A 24221-nucleotide genomic window follows, 5' to 3' on the forward strand; every position below is an offset into this window, starting at 1 on the left:
GGGGACACCTATATCGATGCTGGGTGGTTAACAACTACATATACTACCCCTTTAGATGTTTATTGACTTTGTTTATGCTGCCCCCCTCAGAGTGCGAGAGAGAAAATGGCGGCCGCCGCTTCCTGGTTTCGACCGATTCGAATGTTTACTTAGATCGAACAGCCAATCAGAATCGCGCTCGCGCACGTCACCGTACGCGTACGGTAAGCGCACCGTAAGCGCACCGTAAGCTGGCTCAGATATATATATTGATTTAAAGGCTATTTTCTCAGAATCTACTGAACAGATTTACACCAAACCTACAAAAGGCACTTCCTTGACCTGTAGACTACCTCTCTGCCAAATTTCAAGGAACTCTGTTCAGCCGTTCGGGCTGTAGCTGTGTCTAAAGGTCCTATGGAAAAATGCATGGGAAAAACGCGTTTTGGGACCCCCCTTTTATCTCAGCCCCCGCTTGACGAATCCCCCCGAGACTTTCAGGGTAGGAGCGGAGCGCAGCGCCCCACCTATTTTGAAAATTTCGCGAGGATTCGTCGACCGGCGCCAAAGTTATTCAAAATAGAATGTTGCGGTTTTCCTATGGAAACAGGGTCCTAACTATAACTACCTACTGGCAACCGCCAGTAGGTAATTTATATATATATATATTATGTCTGTGAGCAAGGGCGGATGCCCGAAACGCGTCAGATATTTGTGAAGACTCGGCTTTAAAATAAATTAACAACTATTGTGCCTGACTTTGGATCTGCGTGGTTTCTGTCTTCCGTGGACACGGATTGTTTGGAGACTGCAAACATGGGATATATATATATATATATATATATATATATATATATATATATATATATCCTTACAAAACTCCAAATATGTGCACTCTCAGAAACACGAACTCCGTACACTTTGGTGAAATCGCCGTTTATTCACAACGCGTTTCGCTCGACATCGAGCTTGATCACGTGAATTTAGGCTAACGAATGGCAACAGAACTTAATGGCAAACAATAAATGTTATTGATATCATTTAGATAACGTTGGGGACAGTTACGATTCATTCACGTTATTTTTGTACTGTTACAAGATGTCCGCTGTTACCCATCTTATCAGTCCATCTTTCTATGTTTATTGTTTGCCATTAAGTTCTGTTGCCATTCGTTAGCCTACATTCACGTGATCAAGCTCGATGTCGAGCGAAACGCGTTGTGAATAAACGGCGATTTCACCAAAGTGTACGGAGTTCGTGTTTCTGAGAGTGCACATATTTGGAGTTTTGTAAGCATATTACGAACCGGATTTTTCCCTGCCGGTGTGTGCACCACTCTACATGGGTCCCAAGCTGTCCAGAAGGGGAGACGTGCAGTTTGGATATATATATATTCACTGAAAAAACCATAGGTTTCACACATGTTATAGTTAGCGGAAATTTTACTGATAAAAAACCAATGAAATTCCCCCGTTATAGTTAGTGCAGGCAACTATAACTCACGCGACCGCAATCCTCTGCTGATGCTAATACTGTATTTAGACACTTATTTGCCCATGTCTTCTTCCATACATTTTTAGCTATACATATATTACAAATATTTTTTTTTCATAAAGACACATATGTCATCAGCAGAAGATTGCGGTCGCGTGAGTTATAGTTGCCTGCACTAACTATAACGGGGGAATTTCATTGGTTTTTTATCAGTAAAATTTCCGCTAACTATAACATGTGTGAAACCTATGGTTTTTTCAGTGAATTTGCAAGGTTTTTTAAATGCTAATTCCTAACTATAACGTGTGTGAAACCTATGCTTTTTTCAGTGAATTTGTACGTTTTTTTAAATGCTAAGTTACTTTACGCCATTCGTGGCGTGCGCGCCCACTTAACGCAGTTCGTTCCGTGCGCGCACGGTGCGCTTCGCGCACAGTAAGCACGCGGTGCGCCCACTTTACGCAGTTAGTGCCGTGCACGCACGGTGGGCACGCGGTGCGCTACGCGCACCGCGTGCCCACGTTACGCTAGATGGGCCATGTACGCACGATGCGCTTCGCGCACCGTGCGCACATGGAGGACATATGATGCACTTCGTTTTGAAAGGTAATATTTTAATTTTTCGTAATTTTTATAAGCCATGCACAAATGGTGCCCTTCCGGCACCATTTGCACACGGGGTGGACAGAGTGTGGATAATTTTTTTTTAAATTTTTTTTTTTTAAAATATTATAGTTTATCTCATCTGTTATAAGCCATGCACAATTGGGGGGCTACGGCCACCAATTGCACACGGGCTGGGGAGAGTGTGGATAATTTTTTTTTTTATATCATTTTTTACCGTACACGTATGGTAAGCGTAATCGGCAAAATTAGCGAAAAAAAAAAATTTCGTTTTTGGCCTTGGGGGATCTTTGGGGACTCCCTCAACATGGCTTTGTGTGTGGGAGCTGTCTAAACAGCCCCTTTACATGTTTTTGTGCTTTGTATTTTCATCATCACTCTCAGTGCGAGAGAGAAAATGGCGGCCGCCGCTTCCTGGTTTCGGCCGATTCGAATGTTTACTAAGATCTAAGAGCCAATCAGAATCGCGCTCGCGCACGCCACCGTACGCGTACGGTAAGCGTACCGTAAGCGCACCGTAAGCTGGCTCAGATATATATATTGATTTAAAGGCTATTTTCTCAGAATCTACTGAACAGATTTACACCAAACCTACAAAAGGCACTTCCTTGACCTGAGGACTACCTCTCTGCCAAATTTCAAGTAATTCTGTTCAGCCGTTCGGGCTGTAGCCCTGTCTAAAGGTCCTATGGAAAAATGCATGGGAAAAACGCGTTTTGGGACCCCCCTTTTATCTCAGCCCCCGCTTGACAAATCCCCCCGAGACTTTCAGGGTTGGAGCGGAGCGTAGCGCCCCACCTATTTTGAAAAATTTGCGAGGATTCGTCGACCGGCGCCAAAGTTATTCAAAATAGAATGTTGCGGATTTCCTATGGAAACGTGGTCCTAACTATAACTACCTACTGGCGACCGCCAGTAGGTAATATATATATATATATATATATGAGTGTAATGTCCAACTAAATATAGCGTCCATGAAACCCATGGTTTTTTAAGTCAATTTCTAAGGTTTTTAAATGCTAATTTCTAACTATAACGTCCCTGAAACCTATGTTTTTTTCAGTGAATTTCAAAGGTTTTTTAAATGCTAATTTCTAACTATAACATAGCAGTCGCGTTTGCAGACTTTTGGAGAAAGGTGAGCTTGGCTTCCGAACACCTCTTAGCAATCCCACTGTGTAGGATTTACTGGAGGTAATAGGAGGGGTAGTTAGCCCCCAACGTAAACCTTGAGGGCCAACTACCCCTCCTATTACCTCCAGTAAGTCCCACACAGCAGGATTTCTAACTTCTCATACCAGGCCACGCCCCCTTTCTCTACCACTCTGCAATCGCGCGCTTTGGCACGTTGTTAGGTGGGGAATTAATTCCCCTTGAATACTGAGGGTCCCTGGGGGCCAACTAGCCCACCAGGTACCTCTAGTCATACTGAGGGTCCCTGGATGAAGTCAACTTGTGTGCTGAGGCCCTCAGGACACAAGAGGACCTCATCACCCCACTAGCAGTGCACCAAGAGCCGTGTTTGCAGAGTGGTGTAAAATGGGGCGTGGTCTAAGACCACCTATCTGCAATCCAGCTCTGTGGTGCTTACTGGAGGTGCCTGGTGGGCTGGTTGCCCCCCAAGGACCCTCAGTATTCAAGGGGAATTAATTCCCCAACTTACAATGCACCAGGGGCCATTATTTAAATATTTTTTGGGGGGAGGGGGGCCGGCCTTTCCATTTTAAATAAAATATTTTAATTAATGTGGAAGGAGGCCGTGTGGCCTGCCCTTTGCATTGGGGACAATGGGGGAGCCCCAATGCCCCCCATGGTCCTGCTGGCTCCCTGCCTCCTGCGGGAGCCGGCATTGCTTTTGAGCAAGGGAAGCTGCTAACATGCAGCTCCCCTTGTTCAAAAGCAATCCTGCTTTGCTTCATTCAATGAAGCAAACCAGGGTTTCCTATGAAAGAGCGGGAGCCGTGCTCCTGCCCCGTCATAGCAAATGGTAATGTCCTGGGTTTGGGCACCCCAGGATATTGCAGGAGCCTACCCTGGGGGTGGCGATCCCCAGGGCCATCAAGGGCTCCTGGAGGGGGGCACGCGCCTCCCCTTCTTTACAGCTTAAAGCCCCGGGGAGGTGGTGGTCCTTGGGGCTCGGGGGTCCGCAATGGACCCCCACATTTAATTACAGAGTGACCTGGGGAGGTGGTGGTTCCCGGGGCAGTGTGGGGGGAGCTGGAGCCCCCCCACACTTCATTTTCCTTTTTTAAGCCCCGGGTAGGTGGCGGCCTGCGAGCCCCCACGCATTTTACAATTGAGCCCCAGGGAGGTGGCGGTTTCTAGGGCTGCAGTTGGCCACGTGCCCCCACGCATAAACAGTGAAGCCCCAGAGAGGTGGTGGTCCCCGGGGCTGTGGGGGCCCCATGGGCCCCCGCTACGTAAATAAGCATTGCTCCCGGGACCTGGCCCACCCGGAGGCTTTAAAAAACTGAGCGCAGGAGCCCGCACTTCGTTTATTTTTCATTTCTGGCAGGGTTCTCGCACCCGGCGCGACCTGACGGAAAACTGAAAAGAAAATGATTTTTCTGGGCCTGGGGGCTTCTGTGGGACCTCCTGAGCAGGCCTGGGGGGTCAGGGTGTTTTACCCTGCCCCCTTTTCTTGTTTTAAATCTTTTTCTCTACCTTTTTCTTTCTCCCTCGCTCTGAAGCACAAGATGGCTGCCAACACTTCCTGGTTTGAAGTGTTGGCAGCCAATCAGAGGCAAGCTTGTGCTCGGGAGGGCTCAGCCAATCAGATCTGACCCCCTAGCCTTGGTCATGGGGTCACAGAAGGACCCCCAAGGGAAAATGTATTTATTTTTATTTTTTTTTAAATCGCGCGCCCACCGAGCGCCCACAGCGCGCGCACGCTGCGCTAAGCGCACCGTGCGCGCAGGGTGCGCGCACCTCGCGATTTAAAAAATAAATAAATAATTCACCGTGCGCGCACAGTGAAAAACCTAAAAAAAAAAAAATTATTAAATACATAACTTAGCATTTAAAAAACCGTACAAATTCACTGAAAAACCATAGGTTTCACACACGTTATAGTTACGAATTAGCATTTAAAAAACCTTGCAAATTCACTTAAAAAACCATAGGGTTCACACATGTTATAGTTAGCTGGACATTTCACTCGTAAAAAACCAATGAAATTCCCCCGTTATAGTTACTGCAGGCAACTATAACTCACGCGACCGCAATCCTCTGCTGATGACGTCAGATATTACATCACTGATGAAATATTTGTCTTTATGAAAAATAAATATTTGTAATATATGTGTAGCTAAAGATTAATGGAAGAAGACATGGGTAAATAAGTGTCTAATTACAGTGATGTAATATCTGACGTCATCAGCAGAGGATTGCGGTCGCCTGAGTTATAGTTGCCTGCAGTAACTATAACGGGGGAATTTCATTGGTTTTTTACGAGTGAAATGTCTAGCTAACTATAACATGTGTGAAACCTATGGTTTTTTAAGTGAATATATATATATATATCCCTGCAAATGAAGGAGTAAAGAAAATAAACAAAAATTGCAAAAGAACTACGTGAGTGCGACCCATTTTTCCTTAGAGCTGGAAGGATTGTGTGAAAAAAAAAATAATATATATATATATCTCGATCAACTGCCGAATCCTTTGTCGAAAAAACAGCAAACTGTGGACTCCAGTTTCTTACAAAAGGTGTTTATTTACCCTGTTGGCTTTACCAAACTCTACGCGTTTCAGGGACGCTCCCCTTGATCAAGAGTCATATTACTTTCAGCATTCGCTCCTGATCACAGCCTCCCGCTTAGTATCAAGGGATGGTGCTCCTCCCCACTGCTCGAGGCAGCCATGCAGTAATGTGTCCAACAAATTGCCCGACTGCTTTGGAAGGGCACACTCAGCTCGCCATCTGACCAGATTGCTTTTAGCATTCGCCCCAACATTCTGGGATTTCCATAATCTTGCCAACGTGTTTCAAGTCACAAGGACTCTTCTTCTTGGGCTGTTTGAAATTAAAGTACAAACTCGTTTGGCTGTTGGTTTCACTTTTTATTCGATGCATGGCCCCCTAGTGGGCCTGTTCTGCGTTCTTCTCACCGCTTGGTATCTTGGGATCTGTAGTCTTGAAACGAGTTAAAACATTTTTTTCTGAGTGGATGTATTTTATTTTTCACACTATAACATATTTATTCCTTTTAGTAAGGTCCCGTCATTTGTTGCGAGTGTGATCATTTGGCTCCCTGCGCTGTAACTAACCAGGTTCCAGTTCCCGATCACAGCCTCCCGCTTAGAATCAAGGGATGGTGCTCCTCCCCACAGCTCGAGGCAGCTGTGCAGTAATGTGTCCAACAAGTTGCCCAAAAGCTTTGGAAGGGCACACTCAGCTCGCCATCTGTCCAGATAGCTTTCAGCATTCGCCCCAACATTCCGGGATTTCCATAATCTTGCTGAGGCGTTTCGAGTCACAAGGTCTCTTCTTCTTGGGCTGTTTAAAATTAAAGTACAAACTCGTTTGGCTTTTGGTTTCACTTTTTATTGGATGCATGGCCCCCTAGAGGGCCTGTTCCGCTTTCTTCTCACCGCTTAGTGTCTTGGGATCTGTAATCATGAAACAAGTTAAAACTATTTTTCCTGAGTGGATGTACTTTATTTTTCACACTATAACATATTTATTCCTTTTAGTAAGGTCCCGTAATTTGTTGCGAGTGAAATCATTTGGCTCCCTGCGCTGTAACTAACCAGGTTCCAGTTCCCGATCACAGCCTCCCGCTTAGAATCAAGGGATGATGCTCCTCCCCACGGCTCGAGGCAGCTGTGCAGTAATGTGTCCAACAAATTGCCCGAAAGCTTTGGAAGGGCACACTCAGCTCGCCATCTGTCCAGATTGCTTTCAGCATTCGACCCAACATTCCGGGATTTCCATAATCTTGCTGAGGCGTTTCGAGTCACAAAGACTCTTCTTCTTGGGCTGTTTGAAATTAAATTACAAACTCGTTTGGCTGTTGGTTTCACTTTTTATTGGATGAATGGCCCCCTAGGGGGCCTTTTCCGCGTTCTTCTCACTGCTTGGCATCTTGGGATCTGTAGTCCTGAAATGAGTTAAAACAATATTTCCTGAGTGGATGTACTTTATTTTTCCCATTATAACATATTTATTCCTTTTAGTAAGGTCCCGTCATTTGTTTGCGAGTGTAATCATTTGGCTCCCTGCGCTGTAACTAACCAGGTTCCAGTTCCCGATCACAGCCTCCCACTTAGAATCAAGGGATGGTGCTCCTCCCCACAGCTCGAGGCAGCTGTGCAGTAATGTGTCCAGCAAATTGCCCAAAAAGCTTTGGAAGGGCACACTCAGCTCGCCATCTGTCCAGATAGCTTTCAGCATTCGCCCCAACATTCCGGGATTTCCATAATCTTGCTGAGGCGTTTCGAGTCACAAGGTCTCTTCTTCTTGGGCTGTTTAAAATTAAAGTACAAACTCGTTTGGCTTTTGGTTTCACTTTTTATTGGATGCATGGCCCCCTAGAGGGCCTGTTCCGCTTTCTTCTCACCGCTTAGTGTCTTGGGATCTGTAATCATGAAACAAGTTAAAACTATTTTTCCTGAGTGGATGTACTTTATTTTTCACACTATAACATATTTATTCCTTTTAGTAAGGTCCCGTCATTTGTTGCGAGTGTAATCATTTGGCTCCCTGCGCTGTAACTAACCAGGTTCCAGTTCCCGATCACAGCCTCCCGCTTAGAATCAAGGGATGATGCTCCTCCCCACGGCTCGAGGCAGCTGTGCAGTAATGTGTCCAACAAATTGCCCGAAAGCTTTGGAAGGGCACACTCAGCTCGCCATCTGTCCAGATTGCTTTCAGCATTCGACCCAACATTCCGGGATTTCCATAATCTTGCTGAGGCGTTTCGAGTCACAAAGACTCTTCTTCTTGGGCTGTTTGAAATTAAATTACAAACTCGTTTGGCTGTTGGTTTCACTTTTTATTGGATGAATGGCCCCCTAGGGGGCCTTTTCCGCGTTCTTCTCACCGCTTGGCATCTTGGGATCTGTAGTCCTGAAATGAGTTAAAACAATATTTCCTGAGTGGATGTACTTTATTTTTCCCATTATAACATATTTATTCCTTTTAGTAAGGTCCCGTCATTTGTTGCGAGTGTAATCATTTGGCTCCCTGCGCTGTAACTAACCAGGTTCCAGTTCCCGATCACAGCCTTACGCTTAGAATCAAGGGATGGTGCTCCTCCCCACAGCTCGAGGCAGCTGTGCAGTAATGTGTCCAGCAAATTGCCCAAAAAGCTTTGGAAGGGCACACTCAGCTCGCCATCTGTCCAGATAGCTTTCAGCATTCGCCCCAACATTCCGGGATTTCCATAATCTTGCTGAGGCGTTTCGAGTCACAAGGACTCTTCTTCTTGGGCTGTTTGAAATTAAAGTTCAAACTCGTTTGGCTTTTGGTTTCACTTTTTATTGGATGAATGGCCCCCTAGTGGGCGTGTTCCACGTTCTTCTCACCGCTTGGCATCTTGGGATCTGTAGTCCTGAAATGAGTTAAAACAATATTTCGTGAGTGGATGTACTTTATTTTTCCCATTATAACATATTTATTCCTTTTAGTAAGATCCCGTCATTTGTTGCGAGTGTAATCCTTTGGCTCCCTGCGCTGGAACTAACCAGGATTCAGGTCCCGATCACAGCCTCCCGCTTAGTATCAAGGGATGGTGCTCCTCCCCACGGCTAGAGGCAGCAATGCAGTAATGTGTCCAACAAATTGTCCGAAAGCTTTGGAAGGGCACACTCAGCTCGCCATCTGTCCCGATTGCTTTCAGCATTCGCCCCAACATTCAGGGATTTCCATAATCTTGCTGAGGCGTTTAGAGTCACAAGGACTCTTCTTCTTGGGCTGTTTAAAATTAAAGTACAAACTCGTTTGGCTTTTGGTTTCACTTTTTATTGGATGAATGGCCACCTAGTGGGCGTGTTCCGCGTTCTTCTCACCGCTTGGATTCTTAGGATCTGTAGTCCTGAAATGAGTTAAAACAATATTTCCTGAGTGGATGTACTTTATTTTTCCCATTATAACATATTTATTCCTTTTAGTAAGGTCCCGTCATTTGTTGCGAGTGTAATCATTTGGCTCCCTGCGCTGGAACTAACCAGGATCCAGTTCCCGATCACAGCCTCCCGCTTAGTATCAAGGGATGGTGCTCCTCCCCACGGCTCGGGGCAGCAATGCAGTAATGTGTCCAACAAATTGTCCGAAAGCTTTGGAAGGGCACACTCAGCTCGCCATCTGACCAGATTGCTTTCAGCATTCGCCCCAACATTCCGGGATTTCCATAATATTGCTGAGGCGTTTAGAGTCACAAGGACTCTTCTTCTTGGGCTGTTTGAAATTAAAGTTCAAACTCGTTTAGCTGTTGGTTTCACTTTTTATTGGATGCATGGCCCCCTAGAGGGCCTGTTCCGCTTTCTTCTCACCGCTTAGTGTCTTGGGATCTGTAATCATGAAACAAGTTAAAACTATTTTTCCTGAGTGGATGTACTTTATTTTTCACACTATAACAAATTTATTCCTTTTAGTAAGGTCCCGTCATTTGTTGCGAGTGTAATCATTTGGCTCCCTGCGCTGTAACTAACCAGGTTCCAGTTCCCGATCACAGCCTCCCGCTTAGAATCAAGGGATGGTGCTTCTCCCCACAGCTCGAGGCAGCTGTGCAGTAATGTGTCCAACAAATTGCCCAAAAAGCTTTGGAAGGGCACACTCAGCTCGCCATCTGTCCAGATAGCTTTCAGCATTCGCCCCAACATTCCGGGATTTCCATAATCTTGCTGAGGCGTTTTGAGTCACAAGGACTCTTCTTCTTGGGCTGTTTGAAATTAAAGTTCAAACTCGTTTGGCTTTTGGTTTCACTTTTTATTGGATGAATGGCCCCCTAGTGGGCGTGTTCCACGTTCTTCTCACCGCTTGGCATCTTGGGATCTGTAGTCCTGAAATGAGTTAAAACAATATTTCGTGAGTGGATGTACTTTATTTTTCCCATTATAACATATTTATTCCTTTTAGTAAGGTCCCGTCATTTGTTGCGAGTGTAATCCTTTGGCTCCCTGCGCTGGAACTAACCAGGATTCAGGTCCCGATCACAGCCTCCCGCTTAGTATCAAGGGATGGTGCTCCTCCCCACGGCTAGAGGCAGCAATGCAGTAATGTGTCCAACAAATTGTCCGAAAGCTTTGGAAGGGCACACTCAGCTCGCCATCTGTCCCGATTGCTTTCAGCATTCGCCCCAACATTCCAGGATTTCCATAATCTTGCTGAGGCGTTTAGAGTCACAAGGACTCTTCTTCTTGGGCTGTTTGAAATTAAAGTTCAAACTCGTTTGGCTGTTGGTTTCACTTTTTATTGGATGCATGGCCCCCTAGAGGGCCTGTTCCGCTTTCTTCTCACCGCTTAGTGTCTTGGGATCTGTAATCATGAAACAAGTTAAAACTATTTTTCCTGAGTGGATGTACTTTATTTTTCACACTATAACATATTTATTCCTTTTAGTAAGGTCCCGTCATGTGTTGCGAGTGTAATCATTTGGCTCCCTGCGCTGTAACTAACCAGGTTCCAGTTCCCGATCACAGCCTCCCGCTCAGAATCAAGGGATGATGCTCCTCCCCACGGCTCGAGGCAGCTGTGCAGTAATGTGTCCAACAAATTGCCCGAAAGCTTTGGAAGGGCACACTCAGCTCGCCATCTGACCAGATTGCTTTCAGCATTCGACACAACATTCCGGGATTTCCATAATCTTGCTGAGGCGTTTCGAGTCACAAAGACTCTTCTTCTTGGGCTGTTTGAAATTAAAGTACAAACTCATTTGGCTGTTGGTTTAACTTTTTATTGGATGAATGGCCCCCTAGTGGGCCTGGTCTGCGTTCCTCTCACTGCTTGGCATCTTGGGATCTGTAGTCCTGAAATGAGTTAAAACAATTTTTCCTGAGTGGATGTACTTTATTTTTCACATTATAACATATTTATTCCTTTTAGTAAGGTCCTGTCATTTGTTGCGAGTGTAATCATTTGGCTCCCTGCGCTGTTACTAACCAGGATCCAGTTTCCGATCACAGCCTCCCGCTTAGTATCAAGGGATGGTGCTCCTCCCTACGGCTCGAGGCAGCCATGCAGTACTGTGTCCAACAAATTGCCCGAAAGCTTTGGAAGGGCACACTCAGCTCGCCATCTGTCCAGATTGCTTTCAGCATTCGCCCCAACAGTCCAGGATTTCCATAATCTTGCAGACACGTTTCGAGTCACAAGGATTCTTCTACTTGGGCTGTTTGAAATTAAAGTACAAACTCGTTTGGCTGTTGGTTTCACTTTTTATTGGATGCATGCCCCCTAGTGGGCCTGTTCCGTGTTCTTCTCACCGCTTGGTATCTTGGGATCTGTAGTCCTGAAACGAGTTAAAACAATTTTTCCTGAGCGGATGTACATTATTTTTAACCTTATAACATATTTATTCCTTTTAGTAAGGTCCCGTCATTTGTTGCAAGGGTAATCATTTGGCTCCCTGCACTGTAACTAACCAGGATCCAGTTCTCGATCACAGACTCCCGCTTAGTATCAAGGGATGGTGCTCCTCCCCACGGCTCGAGGCAGCTGTGCAGTAATGTGTCCAACAAATTGCCCGAAAGCTTTGGAAGGGCACACTCAGCTCGCCATCTGTCCAGATTGCTTTCAGCATTCGACCCAACATTCCGGGATTTCCATAATTTTGCAGACGTGTTTCGAGTCACAAAGACTCTTCTTCTTGGGCTGTTGGAAATTAAAGTACGAACTCGTTTGGCTGTTGGTTTCACTTTTTATTGGATGAATGGCCCCCTAGTGGGCCTGTTCCGCGTTCTTCTCACCGCTTGGTATCTTGGGATATGTAGTCATGAAACGAGTTAAAATTGTTTTTTTCCTGAGTGGATGTACTTTATTTTTCACACTAGAACATATTTATTCCTTTTAGTAAGGTCCTGTATTTGTTGCAAGTGTAATCATTTGGCTCCCTGCGCTGTAACTAACCAGGTTCCAGTTCCCGATAACAGCCTCCCGCTTAGAATCAAGGTATGGTGCTCCTCCCCACGGCTCGAGGCAGCTGTGCAGTAATGTGTCCAACAAATTGCCCGAAAGCTTTGGAAGGGCACACATAGCTCGCCATCTGTCCAGATTGCTTTCAGCATTCGCCCCAACATTCCGAGATTTCCAAAATCTTGCCAACGCGTTTCGAGTCACAAGGACTCTTCTTCTTGGGCTGTTTGAAATTAAAGTACGAACTCGTTTGGCTGTTGGTTTCACTTTTTATTGGATGAATGGCCCCCTAGTGGGCTTGTTCCGCGTTCTTCTCATCGCTTGGCATCTTGGGATCTGTAGTCCTGAAATGAATGAAAACAATTTTTCCTGAGTGGATGTACCTTATTTTTCACATTATAACATATTTATTCCTTTTAGTAAGGTCCCGTCATTTGTTGCGAGTGTAATCATTTGGCTCCTTGCGCTGTTACTAACCAGGATCCAGTTCCCGATCACAGCCTCCCGCTTAGTATCAAGGGATGGTGCTCCTCCCTACGGCTCGAGGCAGCAATGCAGTAATGTGTCCAGCAAATTGCCTGAAAGCTTTGGAAGGGCACACTCAGCTCGCCATTTGTAAAGATTGCTTTCAGCATTCGCCCCAACATTCCGGGATTTCCATAATCTTGCAGACGCGTTTCGAGTCACAAGGACTCTTCTTCTTGGGCTGTTTGAAATTTAAGTATACACTCGTTTGGCTGTTAGTTTCACTTTTTATTGGATGCATGGCCCCCTAGAGGGCCTGTTCCGCGTTCTTCTCACCGCTTGGCATCTTGGGATCTGTAGTCCTGAAACGAGTTAAAACAATTTTTCCTGAGCGGATGTACTTTATTTTTAACCTTATAACATATTTATTCCTTTTAGTAAGGTCCCGTCATTTGTTGCGAGGGTAATCATTTGGCTCCCTGCACTGTAACTAACCAGGATCCAGTTCCCGATCACAGACTCCCGCTTAGTATCAAGGGATGGTGCTCCTCCCCACAGCTCGAGGCAGCCATGCAGTAATGTGTCCAACAAATTTCCATAAAGCTTTTTGAAGGGCACACTCAGCTCACCATTTGTCCAGGTGGCTTTCAGCATTCGCTCAAACATTCCGGGATTTCCATAATCTTGCCGACTCGTTTCGAGTCACAAGTACTCTTCTTCTTGGGCTGTTTGAAATTAAAGTACAAACTCGTTTGGCTGTCGGTTTCACTTTTTATTGGATGCATGGCCCCCTAGTGGGACTGTACCACGTTCTTCTCACCGCTTGTCATCTTGGGATTTGTAGTCCTGAAACGAGTTAAAACAATTTTTCCTGAGTGGAAGTACTTTATTTTTCACATTATAACATATTTATTCCTTTTAGTAAGGTCCCGTCATTTGTTGCGAGTGTAATCATTTAGCTCCCTGCGCTGTAACTAACCAGGATCCAGTTCCCGATGACAGCCTCTCGCTTAGTATCAAGGGATGGTGCTCCTCCCTACGGCTCGAGGCAGCCGTGCAGTAATGTGTCCAACAAATTGCCCGAAGGCTTTGGAAGGGCACACATAGCTCGCCATCTGTCCAGATTGCTTTCAGCATTCGCCCCAACATTCCGAGATTTCCAAAATCTTGCCAACGCATTTCGAGTCACAAGGACTCTTCTTCTTGGGCTGTTTGAAATTAAAGTATTAATTCGTTTGGCTGTTGGATTCACTTTTTGTTGGATGCATGGCCCCTTAGTGGGCCTGTTCTGCGTTATTCTTACTTCTTGGCATCTTGGGATCTGTAGTCCTGAAACAAGTTAAAACAATTTCTCCTCTGTGGATGTACTTTATGTTTCACAATATATCGTATTTATTCCTTTTAGTAAGGTCCCGTCATTTGTTGCGAGTGTAATCATTTGGGTCCCTGCGCTATAACTAACCAAGATCCAGTTCCCGATCAAAGCTTCCCGCTTAGTATCAAGGAATGGTGCTCCTCACGGCTTGAGGCAGCCGTGCAGCAATCTGTCCAACAAATGATCAAGAGGCGCAATGCCTCGAAACGCGTCACGCTGTAATTTTTACCAAGGTGTTAGGGCGCTGGGTCAATTCAGGCCAGTTGGTGGGCTCACTGCTGAGTGCGTCCTTGCAGCTTCAGGGCACTTTGGTGATTCATCCAATTTGTGCGGTGACCCCGCCGCGGAGGCCTGCACCATCTTCTAACAAAAAAGAGGCTGAGGATTGAAACGATGTTCAAACCATGTCAGCACAGCAAGCCAGACTAAAGAGTGCACCCGAAACACCTTGGAACCTACAAAGGACTTTTTAATTATGCCTTAGTATTGCAGGTGAGAACGCAACCCACTAAGGGATAATTTGATGCCAACTTTTTGAGACTACAAGTGCATACACCAGCATGCAACATCACTGTCACGCACTTAGCGCAGCCAAACAAGTACTGAAACAACCAATGACAATCATGCTTTATTTTAAATAAAAAGGAAAGTGATCCAAATCTCATCTGTATTCAGCTGCCTATGATTAAGAGGCGCAATGCCTGGAAACACGTCAGGCTGTAATGTTTACCGAGGTGTGAGGGCGTAAATTCAGGCCGGATGGTGGGCTCACTGCTGAGTGCGTCCTTGCAGCTTCAGGGCACTTTGGTGATTCATCTAATTTGCACGGCGACCCCGCCGCGGAGGCCTGCACCATCTTCTAACAAAAAAGAGGCTGAGGATTGAAAAGATGTTAAAACCATGTCAGCGCAGCAAGCCAGACTAAAGAATGCACCTGAAACACCTTTGATCCTACAAATGACTTTTTAATAATGCTTTGGTATTGCAGATGAGAACAAAACCCATTAAGGGATAATTTGATGCCTTCCTTTTGAGACTACATACCCCAGCATGCAACATCACTGTCACACACTTAGCGCAGCCAAGCAAGGGCTGAAACAACCAATGACAATCATGTTTATTTTAAATAAAAAGGAAAGTGATCAAAATCTCATCTGTATTCAGCTGCCTATGATTAAGAGGCGCAATGCCTAGAAACTTGTCAGGCTGTCATGTTTACAGAGGTGTGAGGGCGCTGTGTCAATTCAGGCTGGATGGTTGAAACCATGTTCAAACCATGTCAGCGCAGCAGCCAGACTAAAGAATGCGCCTGAAACACCTTGGATCCTACAAAGTACTTTTTAATAATGCTTTAGTATTGCAGATGAGAACGGAACCCACTAAGTCATAATTTGAGGCCTTCCTTTTTAGACTACATACCCCAGCATGCAACATCACTGTCACGCACTTAGCGCAGCCAAACAAGGGCTGAACCAACCAATGACAATCATGCTTTATTTTAAATAATAAGGAAAGCGAGCCAAATCTCATCTGTATTCAGCTGCCTATGATTAGGAGGCGCAATGCCTCAAAACATATCAGGCTGTAATGTTTACCGAGGTGTGAGGGCGCTGTGTCAATTCAGGCCGGATGGTGGGCTCACTGCTGAGTGCGTCCTTGCAGCTTCAGGGCACTTTGGTGATATATATATATATATATATATAACTATATATATATATTATATATATATAGTTATATATATATATATATTATCTACTGGCGGTCGCCAGTAGATAGTTATAGTTAGGACCGAGTTTCCATAGGAAATCTGAAAATTCTATTTTGAATAACTTTGCCGCCGGTTGATGAATCCTCGCGAAATTTTCAAAACTAATGGGGCGCTCCGCTCAGCTCCTACCCTGAAAGTCGAGTGATGTAATATGTGACATCATCAGCAGTGGATTGCGGTCGCGCGAGTTATAGCTATCAATGGTTTTTTACGAGTGAAATGTCCAGCTAACTATAACATGTGTGAAACCTATGGTTTTTTAAGTGAATATATATATATATATATATATATATATATATATATATATATATATATATATATATATATATATATATATATATATATATATATATATATACATATTATCTACTGGCAGTCGCCAGTAGATAGTTATAGCTAGGACCGTGTTTCCATAGGAAATCCGCAACATTCTATTTGGAATAACTTTGGCGCCGGTTGACGAATCCTCGCGAAATTTTCAAAATAGGTGGGGCGCTCCGCTCCTACCCTGAAAGTCTCGGGGGGATTCGTCAAGCGGGGGCTGAGAAAAAAGGGGGGTCCCAAAACGCGTTTTCCCCATGCAATTTTCCATAGGGACCTTTAGTCCAAGGTACAGCCCGAACGGCTGAACAGAATTACTTGAAATTTGGCAGAGAGGTAGTCCTCAGCTCAGGGAAGTGCTTTGTGCAGGTCTGGTGTCAATCTGTTCAGTAGTTCCTGAGAAAATCAAAAGTAAAATCATATATATATGTGGGCGGAGCCTAACCACACATCTCATCCTGAGATCTGATTGGCTGTCAGCACTTCATCCAAGAAGTGTTGACAGCCATCTTGGGACCAATACACATGATAGCACCTCATTAAAAAGCATTGCAGTTAATAGAAGGTTTTAAGACTTTAGTTACATTATAAATCATTTGTTGATGGTACCATACTCGTTTTAGGAATTGTGGTATGTTCTAAGGTGATTTCACCATGTAAAAAAGCCTTCTGTTGGGATATCATGATTGAGAGAAAAATATTTTCTCATGCTTTTCCCACAGAGGTTTGGAAGGTGATCTATAAGCTAAACTGAGAGCTTATTTTCTGTAAATTCACATTATCTTTCTCAGTCATGTGAGAATGAAGTCTGACATTCTCAGTAAAACATGTACATCCAACAAGGGCAGAGACTGTCAGTTGATTCCTTTGTGTTCTACTGCAGCTTCCCAGAGTGTTCCAAAGAACAACTAGAGCGCTAACAGTCCTACTTATGATAAACGTATGGCACACCTGAAGCCATATTGCTTGGATTAAAGTGGTAACTCTTAAAACATTTAATTTAAAAAGGAACAAAATGAGGGGGTTCATTTTTCCATAACAAGTATGATTAGTGCTGCAGAAAGAAAAACTAGGGCACATTTTGACTTCTGAAATCCTCTTTTATTTCATTAAAACATTCTGACATGCAGACTGAAACATGCACTTTCAATACCAGCAGCAGTTTTCCCTTTTGAGCAGTAGCTTTACTACAGTGATCTAATGAGCAAAAAGAGTGCTAACATTCTGAATTTATGGCAAATGTGTGACACATCTGAATGCCTTCTTGATGGAATCAAAGTAAAAAACTGAAAGCATTTCCTACTGAGGAGACTGCAGTAAATGAGGAAATTAGGAAACTTCATAACAAATAAGTCTCCCAAGATGGCCACCAGAGACAAAAGAGCCCAAATGTAGCCCAAATATCACCCAGATGTAGCACAAGTATAGCCCAATGACAGAATGTCCCAGAGTGTTCTTAAAAACTACTAGAGCGCTTACTGTCTTAATTATGACAAAAGTATGGCACACCTAAAGCCATCTTGATTGGAATAAACTGGTAACACTTAAAATATTTAATTTAAAAAGGAACACAATGAGGGGGTTCATTTTGCCATAGAAATTATGATTAATGCTGAAGAAAGAAAATGAGGGCACATTTTGAGTGACTTCTCAAATCCTCTTCTATTTCATTAAAAAATTCTGACATGCAGACTGAAACATGCACTTTTAATACCAGGAGCAGACTTCCATGGTGAACAGTAGTTTTACTACAGTGATCTAATGAGCAACTAGAGTGCTAACTTTCAGAATTTATGGCAAATGTGTGACATATCTGAATACCTTCATGATGGAATCAAAGTAAAAAACTGAAAGCATTTCCTACTGAGGAGACTGCAGTACATGAGGAAATTAGGAAACTTCATAACAAATAAATCTCCCAAGATGGCCACCGGAGACAAAAGAGCCCAAATGTAGCCCAAAATCACCCAGATGTAGCCCAAATATAGCCCAATGACACAAGTGTGCAAAACACTTATTATTTTGTGTTTTTGCAGTGTTATATAGTGCAGACTTGTCAGGTATTGGAGTGCTTTACATGAGCATTGGTTACATCACACAAGAACAAATTCATTTTGGTTGTAGACATGGGTAGACTAAGTGATTTGACCAGAATCACAGAATGTCGAGCTGAAGCAGAAACTCCAACCTGGTTCCCCAGTTGCAAAGTCTGCAGTTCTGGAAGTAACACCACATCCTCTCCCCTAAGTGCAACATCTAATCAAGTGGTCAACTGGATAAAAAAACATAAAGATAACAAATAATTTAAAAGTGCTTTATCGCTATTTGAAAACTCAGAAAATATGTCCTTATTTTAGTCTTTTAGAGCACTAACCATCATTTTGATGCCAATAAGACCCTCTCATATATGTAATTTCTAAAGGAAATGCTCTAGGTATTATAGTTTTGATTACATCAAGATGACGTCAGGCGTTCCACACTTTTGTAATAAATATAGAATGTTAGCAATCTAGTTGTTCATTAGGATACTGTTGAGAGGCAGAGGCCAGGGGCACGGACTCTTAAAATTGAAGGCAGGTAGGAGGGTGCAAAGGCAACAATTTAACCACACTGAGCAGGCAGGAAGGGCCGTGGCAGCACAACAGACTATAGAGTGCAGTGGAAAGGGGGGCAGGGGCAACAAACCAACAATACAGGACTTGCAAGAGAGGCTGTGGCAATGTAATAGATCATTGTGGGCAGAAGGAGGAGGCAATGGTAGTACAACCATACATGCCAACAGACCCGATTCAGCCAGGAAACGTCCAATGTTTTTAAGCTCAAATGGGCTTCATTTGATCTGTCTCCTGTCTACAATCTCCTCTTTTTCAATGTAACTCAAAGGGGAAAATCAATACCCCAGTTTTTTATCAAAATCTCCCTCTTACTTAGTTCAAAATGTTCGCAAGTATGGTACATTGGATCATGGAAGGAAATGGGGTAGGGACATGGACTTGGATAACAGAGGACAGAAGGGACATGGAGAGGTGCACCAAACTGACCCTGCAGGGCAGGCATCAGGATTTGCAGCAGCACAATACACCACACAGGGCATGCGGGACGGGAGTGCAGCACAACAATCCATAGAAAGCAAGAGGGAGGGGACAGGACCATGCACATGGACAACAGAGAACAGAGGGGCAAGAGGCAATGGTAGCTAGCTGACCATAATGGACAGACAGGAGAGAAAGCTGCAGCATAACAGACCATAAAGGGCAGGAGGGACGGATCAGGGGCATTACAATGGAACAGACAAGCCAGGAGGAAGGGAGTAGGGGTCTGCACATGTAAACAGAAGGCTGGGGGCAAGGGGGCAGGGCAGGAGCAGCAAGATAGCCATGGGGGTCAGGCAGGATGGGCACTAGAAGCAAGACACACCGTGAAGAGCAACAGTGAGACTGTGATGGCATACACACAGACCATGGAGGGAAGGTGGGAGGGGGTCAGGGGCAGCTAAATGACCATACAGGGAAGGTGGGAGGGGCCATGGCAGCACAGAAGACCATGCATGGCAAGTGGGAGGGTTAGTGACAGCACAATGGCTATGATGGGCAAGAAGGAGGGTGCAGGGGCATGCACAAAGTACGATGGAGGATAGAAGGGAGGGTTAGGACCTGTGCACAGACAAGAAAGTTCAGGGGAAGGGGCCTCACAACAGACCGCACGGGGCAGGCAGGAGGAGCAGTTGCAGCACAACAGACCAGGGAGGGCAGAAGGAGGGTGCAGGGGCATGCACAAAGGACGATGGAGGATAGAAGGGAGGGTCAGGACCTGGGCACAGACAAGAGAGTTCAGGGAAAGGGGCCTCACAACAGACCGCACAGGGCAGGCAGGAGGAGCAGTTGCAGCACAATGGACCATGTAGGACAGGAGGAAGAGGATAGGGGCATGGCATGTGGACAGGCAGGGTGGAGGTGGCAGGGACAGGTTACAGTCATCTGACAATGCTAGGCAGGTGGGAGGGGAGTGGCAGCTCAACAGAACACTCAGAGTAGATAGGAGTGGCAGGTCCATGGAACATGGTGGGCAAAAAGGATGGAGCAGGGGCATGCACAAAGACATCGGAGGGCAGGGGGAAGGAGAATAGGGGCAGCAAGCTAAGCACAGAGTTTAAGCAGGAGGTCAATGATGGGGCATAGAATTGGGCAATGGAGGGCAGGAGGAGGGGACTGGTACATCATACTAAATTGAGGGCAGTGGCAGCACATCAGACCATGCATGGCAGGAGGGAGGAGGCTAGTCCATGGATTCACACAACAGAGCATAGGGAGGAGGGGAATGGGGCAGCAAGCTAACTGTTCAGAGAAGGCGGGTATTAGGAACTTTATTGTTTTTAAAACGGGTGTCTGTGTGAACTACTTAAAATATGAACAAGTATGCAGCATAATCTTACTTTTATTCAGGAAGAAGAGGACGTTTGTGACTGTGACTCCGTGCTCACTTGGCAGAAACACCCCCTGACCCTCCACCGCCTATCGCAAAATGTAATGCCCGTGAAAAGGGTAGGTGAACACAGTGTTATATAGAACATAGTCCTGAGAGCACGATTGAAAATGAAAACTAGATGTAGTGTATGGTATAAACTATGCACCAAAAAGTGTGATATAAGATGAACCGGGCGTGAAATATAATATGCAATACATTGTGCGCAATGACAGATTCATTGGAGAGGGCGAGATAGCACAGGCACTAGCGCGTGCTATGCGATGTGCGCGTTGGAGTGTAATATGCACAGGGCAGTGTTGTGTAACCTAACTAGTCTCTAAAGTTGTAATATAAAATATGTGCTGGGGAGTGTAACGTTGCATATGCAGTGTGACAAAGATATGGATCCCAGATTGTAATATGTATGGCATAGCACTGTGAGTTATAACATAGGCATCGAGGAAGGCACGTTAGATGGGGCAATATAACCCATGCGAAGACAAGTGTGGCATGACATATTCACGGGGTGGTGTTACAGTGCACATGGGCTAGAGAGTGTCATAGCATATGCACTAGCTGGTGGAATACAACACAGAGGTGTGTGGCACTCGGCAGGCAATGGTGGGTGTAACACAGCATTGGGCTCTGCCAGGAGCGCGCTGTGACTCTCAAGTGATCTTCATCCCCTTTCCAGAGAGTAAAATAAAAAGTATTACACATCCGGCAGTGGATGTGTGTTTTATTAACCGTGAGGGGGGTTTCTTACATAGTTTTGGTCGAATTTTTGTCAAATCCCCTTTGAATGGCTTGGTGTGCATGTGTATTAAATGTGCCCGTCAATAGCTACCCATGTTTGTATAAATAAACGACAAGGGTGTCCACCGGGATTAGGCACAGTAGGGCATCAGAGATGTCAGAGCTTCACTAGTGGTGTAAATACATTCCACGTGGATTCATTGTATGCATAGTCGCCTTTTAATGAATATCACTCAAATCGTCATGGTGATAGGTACGTACGGTTTGTCCAGCATGTCCTAGGTGTGTCTATAAATATATATTTTTTAAAAATAATAAAAAACAGTGGCCGGCCCTGGGGATTGGGGTAAAAAAAATATAATTAGGAGACAGGCCCTGGGGGATGGGGTCATCAGGGCCAATAAATTAGAATAGGAAGGGGAACCACACAGCCCCCCTTCTTAAAAAATTAAAATAAATAAAAGACTGGCATCGTGCCGGAGGCCACGCCCCCTCCTTGCAGCACTCTGCAAACGCGCCCCCTGGCGAGTTGTAAGTTGGGGAATTAATTCCTCTTCAATACTGAGGGTCCCTGAGGGCCAACTAGCACAACAGGCATCTCCAGTACGCGCCAGGGAGCTGCGCTGCAGACAGGTGTTCTGAGGCCAAGCCCCTTTTTACACCTCTCTGCAACGCAGCTCTGTGGCACTTACTGGAGGTACCTAGTGGTCTAGTTTGACCCTAGGGACCCTTAGGATTCAAGGGGACTTAATCTCTCAACTTAGAACAGCCACAGGGCGTGTTTACACAGTGGTGAAGGGAGGGGACGGGGCCTGAGGTGACGTGTACAAACACGCACTATGGCACGTTTTAAATTGGGGATATAATTTCCCTTCAATACTGAGGGCCCCTGGGGGCCAACTAGCCCACCAAGTGCTTCCAGTAAGCCCCACTGAGCTGCATTGCAGAGAGGTGGTTCAGGCTGTGCCACTTTTAACACTTCTCTGCAACGCAGCTCTGTGGCACTTACTGGAGGTACCTAGTGGGCTAGTTGGACCCTAGGGACCCTCCGGATTCAAATTAACTTAATCTCCCAACTAAAAACGGACACAGGGTGTGTTTACACAGTGGTGAAGGGAGGGGACGGGGCCTGAGGTAACGTGTGCAAAAACGCCCTGTGGCCTGTTTTAAGAGGTAGTTTTAATCCCCCTGCCCTATTATATACTAGGGGCTTACAGAGGAGGTCATGCTAATCACAGGGGGACCCCAACGCATAATGTTCCCTAGTGTATGTAGGTGTTTTCACTGTATTCTAAGTGTCTTTTAACATAGCACTGGCTCTAGGACTGGTTAGTCAGACTCAGTTACCACCAGTATCCGTCTGAAAAAGTTGAGGGTACAGGATGATTTTGCAACAAGGATTCTTTCTGCTCTTCTTTTTGTTCTTTATGCACGTTATCCTTCTTCCTGTGCTTTTCTTCGTCTTTGAGGACTTCTGTTGCTTCTTTCTGCACTTCTTTTTTTTCTTTCTGTGCATTTTTTCTTCTTTCTTCACATGTCCTATCTCTGTAGGCATAGTTAGAAATTAGCATTTAAAAAACCTTTGAAATTCACAGAAAAAAACATAGGTTTCAGGCACTTCAATGAAGCAAAGCAGAATTGCTTTTCCATAAGGAGAGCTGCATGTCAGCAGCTCCCCTTGAGGAAATCAATGCAGGCTCCTACAGGACGCGGGGAGCCTGCGGGACAGTGGGGGGTTTGGGGACCTCCCACGGTCCCCAACGGATAGGGCCGACCCCAGGGGATGGGGTCTCCGGGACCAGAAGTGGCCCGGGAGGGAGGGCCACACAGCCCCCCTCCCCTACAAATTGAAAAAAAAGGCAGGTCGGCCCCAGGGGATGGGGTCCCCGGGGCCATAATAGGCTTGAGGAGGGGGTCCACGCAGCCCCCCTCTGAAAAAAAGTACTAAAAAAAGCAATGGCCATGCCCCGGGGGATGGGGTCCCCGGGGCCAGAAGTGGCCCGGGAGGGGGGCCAAGCGACCCGCCTACCAAATAAAAAATAAAAAATAAATAAATAAAGGCCGGACCCCATCCCCCAGGGCCAATAGAGGCCTTAGGAGGGGGGCCACACAGCCCCCCTCCAAAATAACAAAAAAATATTTGGCCATGCCCCGGGGGATGGGGTCCCTGGGGCCGGAATTGGCCACGGGAGTGGGGCCCATGAGGCCCCCTTCCTGTAACATTTATATATATTTTTTTTTAATGGGGGTCAGGCCCTGGGGGATGGGGTCCCCAGGGCCCATAAAATAGAAAAGGAAGTGCCAGAGGCCCCGCCCCCTCCCTGCAGCACTCTGCAAAAGTGCTCCCTGCCACGTTGTAAGATGGGAAAGTAATTCCCCTTGAATACTGGGGGTCCCTGGGAGCCAACTAGCCCACCAGGAACCTCCAGTATGCGCAAGGGAGCTGCGTTGCAGAGAGGGGTTCAGAGGCCACGCCCCTTTTTACACCTCCCTGCAATGCAGCTCTGTGGCACTTACTGGCGGTACCTGGTGGGCTAGTTGGACCCCAGGGACCCTCAGGATTCAAGGGGACTTAATCCCCCAACTTAAAATACGCCACGGGGCGCGTTTGCACAGTGGTGAAGGGAGGGGGCGGGGCCTGAGGTGACATATGTGCAAACACATCCTATGGTGCATTTTAAGTTGAGGGATTAAGTTCCCTTGAATCCTGAGGGTCCCTGGGGGCCAACTAGCCCACCAGGTACCTCCAATAAGTGCCACCGAGCTGCGTTGCAGAGAGGTGTAAAAAGGGGCGTGGCCTCAGACCACCTCTCTGCAATGACGCTCTGTGGTCCTTACTGGAGGTACCTGTTGGGCTAGTTGGCCCCCAAGGACCCTCAGGATTCAAGGGGAATTAATCC

Source organism: Triturus cristatus, chromosome 7, assembly GCF_964204655.1.
Source record: "Triturus cristatus chromosome 7, aTriCri1.1, whole genome shotgun sequence".
NCBI lineage: Eukaryota > Metazoa > Chordata > Amphibia > Caudata > Salamandridae > Triturus > Triturus cristatus.